Source organism: Cherax quadricarinatus, chromosome 5, assembly GCF_038502225.1.
Source record: "Cherax quadricarinatus isolate ZL_2023a chromosome 5, ASM3850222v1, whole genome shotgun sequence".
Taxonomy (NCBI): domain Eukaryota; kingdom Metazoa; phylum Arthropoda; class Malacostraca; order Decapoda; family Parastacidae; genus Cherax; species Cherax quadricarinatus.
In genome coordinates, this window is record NC_091296.1 from 3922825 (window position 1) to 3927750 (window position 4926).

A 4926-nucleotide genomic window follows, 5' to 3' on the forward strand; every position below is an offset into this window, starting at 1 on the left:
GCACTTCTAGGTCTTGTGCTAGTTACTCTAGCACTTCTAGGTCTTGTGCTAGTTACTCTAGCACTTCTAGGTCTTGTGCTAGTTCCAATAGCACCACAACAGGAGCAGCAGGCGTAAGGAAACAAACATCCAGGTACCTACTGACTGCTAGGTGAAAAAGGACATCAGGCCCGGTGGCCTGGCTAAGTGGCCCGGTGGCCTGGTGGCTAAAGCTCCCGCTTCACACACGGAGGGCCCGGGTTCGATTCCCGGCGGGTGGAAACATTTCGACACGTTTCCTTACACCTGTTGTCCTGTTCACCTAGCAGCAAATAGGTACCTGGGTGTTAGTCGACTGGTGTGGGTCGCATCCTGGGGGACAAGATTAAGGACCCCAATGGAAATAAGTTAGACAGTCCTCGATGACGCACTGACTTTCTTGGGTTATCCTGGGTGGCTAACCCTCCGGGGTTAAAAATCCGAACGAAATCTTATCTTAACTAACACCCAAGTACGTACTTAGTGCTAGGTGAACAGGGACAACATGTGTAAGGTGATTAACATCCAGGTACCTCCTACTTACTGCTAGGTGAACAGGGACAGCAGGTGTAAGAAAACATGCCCAACATTTCCACCAGTGCCGGGGATTGAACCCCGCACACTCAGTATGTGAGGCAAGTGCGTTGCCAAGTGACCTCGCCTCATAGGATATGTCACTTAACTCTGGGACTAGTCTTGTTGCACACCTCTGCAATTTCTCTATTTTTCTTTTAATATGCTTGACCAGGTGTGGGTTCCATACTGGTGCTGCATACTCCACTATGGGCCTGACGTACACTTGTACAGTGTCATGAATGACTCCTTACTTGGTGTCGAAAAGCTATTCTTAGATTTTTCCAGACGTGAATTTGCTGCAGTAATTATTCAGTTGATGTTCGCCTCAGGGGATATGCTCGGTATGATAGTCACCCCAAGATCCTGTACTCTATGGTGTTTTTGGTACGTCCCCAACTTTCATAACCTTGCGCTTATTTCCACATTTGTACCCACCTATTTGTGGCTGCAGGGGTCGATTCACAGCCCCTGGCCCCGCCTCTTCGCTGGGTGTGTTTGTGTGTGAATCCAGTGAACATATTTAAAGTCATCAAGGTCATCTAGTCCTCATCTTGACGTTATATAAATTCACTCTCCAATCATTAATATTAATTGTGTTTTTAAAATGCTGTCAGACGTGTTTTTGGCGGGCAATATTTGCATTTTACAGAGGTCAAAATCAAATTTTTCTTCCTGCCAAGGATACTAAGTATATGCCGGGGTAGTAATGTGCACTCTTAGTTCACTAAATAACGTCTATAACGTCGCTGGGGTGCGTTAAAAACGTCATTGATAAAAAATATAAACAGCCTCATTACTACTACTCAGCAGCGAAAAAAAACAAGGAATTTTTGATCCGGTTTTGAGTGACGTGATGAACAGGTTCACCAGTGTTGCCATCTGTCATGTTGAGTGGTGACATGATCTACATAACCTAACCTAACCTGTCTCTCAGGATGACTCCAACGAGTCACCCTGAGAGATGGTAATACCCAGGTAATGGTAACTGCTGGAAGATGATCTTTGAAGCTGTCGTAGCTGATGAACCTTGAATGGAATACTTGAAGATCCACGTATCCTTATTGTCCTACTGAAGTCTCCCACTTTAGGCTGACACTACCGAAGTCTCCCACTTTTATTTATTTATTTATTTAAAAATTTGTGCACACATACAGAGGTACAAAAAATACAGAAAAGAGCAGTATGCCAAAGCCACTTATACTATGCATAGCATTACGGGCTGGCTTAAAATTAACTTAAGATGAACTAAGCAATGATGACATCGGTGATAAAACTTTAATGTAAACAGATTACTATAAAGCACAAGTGAGTATTACAAAGACAGGTCATATGGTTGTATGCATTGTTGTACATTCAGTAGAATGGAGTATTCTGTTAGGTAGTGTATTTAAAAAATAATAAAGTTAGATTGGGTTTTAGGTTTAACATTTATGTGATATAATTGTGAGAAACATTTAAGATATACAATTTATAAGGTTCAGTTATTCAGTATTTATTTGGTTTTGGGTGAGTAAGTGATCTTTGAGAAGAGACTTGAATTTATAAACAGGTAGTGTTTCTTTTATATTTACAGGTAATGAGTTCCAGATTTTAGGGCCTTTTATGTGCATTGAGTTTTTGCATAGTGTGAGATGGACACGAGGAACATCAAAGAGTGATCTGTGCCTTGTGTTATGGTCATGTGTTCTGTTGAGGTTGGCAAGGAGATGTTTGAGGGGAGGGTTAATATCAGAGTTAAGTGTTCTATGTATGTAATAGGTGCAGTAATAAGTATGAATGTTTTGTATGGTGAATAGGTTTAGTGTATTGAATATTGGTGGAGTGTGCTGCCTATAGTGAGAATTTGTTATCATTCTAACTGCAGCCTTTTGTTGGGTAATTAGTGGTCTGAGATGGTTACTTGTTGTTGAGCCCCATGCACAAATTCCATAGGTGAGATAGGGGTAAATAAGAGAGTGATATAGGGCCAGGAGGGCTGACTGTGGAGCATAGTACCGTATCTTCGATAGTATGCCTACAGTCTTGGAAATTTTCTTAGAAATTTGTTGTATATGTGTATGAAATTTGAGTCTATTATCAAGGTGGATTCCTAAGAATTTTCCCTCTGTTAGCTTTGTGATAGGTGATCCGTTTATCATTATGTTAAGAGGGACATCTGTAGCTCTGTTACCAAACTGAATGAAGTAGGTTTTGTCAATGTTTAGTGTAAGTTTGTTAGTCCTCATCCAGGTAGATATTTTCTGTAATTCTGTATTTACAGTATTGGCTAGCGTGACTGGGCTCGGGTGGGAGAAGACGTATGTAGTGTCATCTGCAAATAGTGTGGGTTTGAGTAATTGCGAAGCATTTGGTAGGTCATTTATGTATAGGAGAAAGAGAAGAGGGCCAAGGACACTTCCCTGTGGGACACCAACTGTAATTGGTTGTGCAGAAGAGTTTGCCCCATTTGCATACACATATTGGCTTCTGTTGCTGAGGTATGACTTGAGGTAGTTGAGGGAGTGCCCTCTTATACCATAGTGTGACAATTTTACGTGGAGCAAGTCATGGTTAACTGTATCAAAAGCTTTACGTAAGTCAATGAAGATCCCCAGTGGGACTTCTTTTTTCTCTATTGCAGTGTATATATGTTCTAGCATGTGTATAATAGCATCATTAGTATTTTTATTTGGCCTGAATCCAAATTGGCAGGGGTTGAGTATGTTTTGGGAGATAAGGTAGGAGTAGATTCGTTTATGAATTAATTTTTCGAAGATTTTTGAGAGAGGGTGTAAGTTGGATATTGGCCTATAGTTATTCAACTCTGTTTGGTCTCCTCCTTTGTGGATCGGGGTGACCCTTGCTATTTTGAGTACTGTGGGGAAGGTGGAGGATTCAATGGATTTGTTAAAGAGTGTTGCAATGATTGGTGATAGCACTTGTGACACTTTTTTGTATATAAAGGGTGGTAAGGTATTTAAATCTCCTGCCTTGTTTTTTAGCGTGTTGATAATAAGGGAGACTTCGTATGGGTTAGTCGGAGCTAGGAACAGTGTGTTCGGGTAGTTGCCAGTGAGGTAGTCATTTGGTGGGGTATCTGAGCTTGGGATTTTATTGGCAAGGTTTTGTCCTATAGTGGAGAAGAAGTCATTGAGTCTGTTTGCTGTTTCTGTTGGTGGGAGTTGGGGTTCATCTGATTTTGCTAATTTTATTTCGCTATTTCGTGATATCTTTTTTGTTCCTAGAATTTCTGATAGGGTTTTCCAGGTCTTTTTTATATCACCTCGTAAGTTGGATAATCTGTTCTCATAATACAATTTTTTTGCCCTTCTTATCAGGCTGGTTAGGATTGACGAGTAACGTTTTGTTTGGTCTCTGGTTATGTGACCCATTCTGTACTGTTTTTCATATTGGTGTTTTGTATTTATGGATTTGAGAATGCTGGGTGTTAACCAGGGACTGTTCAGTCTCTTAGCTGTCATCTGTTTAGTTTTTTTAGGGCAGTGCTTGTTATAGAGGTATTGGGTCTTTTTTAGAAAATTATTAATACATTCGTCAATATCTGTATAGATTTCTAGCTCAGTGTGCCAGTCAATGTTTGCTACTGCTGTTGTGAAGTTATTAATGGCTGCCTCATTGTGAAGTCTGAAGGTGACTTTAGTAGTGTCTTGGGGTAATTTACCAAGAGTTGTTATGAGAAAAGTAGGGTAGTGGTCTGTGGTATTATCTGTAATTATGCCTGATTTTAAAGGGGATATGGTGTTGGTCCAGATGTGGTCAAGTAGGGAAACACTAGTCTCTGTAACTCTTGTAGGTTTTGTTACTGTTGGTAGCAACATACAGTTACTCATTGTGTTTGTGAATTCAGTAACGTGTGGGTCCTGGTCTTGCAGGAGATTTATATGAAGTCACCTGAGAGTAGTAAGTGATCTTTGTTCATGCGTGCATCAGTTATCATACTTCCTAGGTTTTGACTAAATTGGCTAATGTTTGACTGTGGAACTCTGTAAATGTTTATCAATGTGAGAGGTTTTTGTAGGTATTTGGATTTGAATTTGGCTATTATATATTCCCCATGTTCATCCCTTGTGCAAGTATTAGTGATACATTCTAGTTGGTCTGAGTAGTATATGGCTGTGCCACCCCCTTGTTGGTCTGGCCTACAGTTGTGTATGGCTGTGTAACCAGGAATGGCATAGACATCTGTACTATCAGGCTTTAGCCAGGTTTCAGTTAGTGTAATGATGGACATATTGGCATGTAAGGAATTTAGTAATGCTATGAGGTCATCGTAATGCTTGCTTAAAGATCTGATATTGTAGTTAAAAATAGTTATGTTGTTGTTGGCACTGA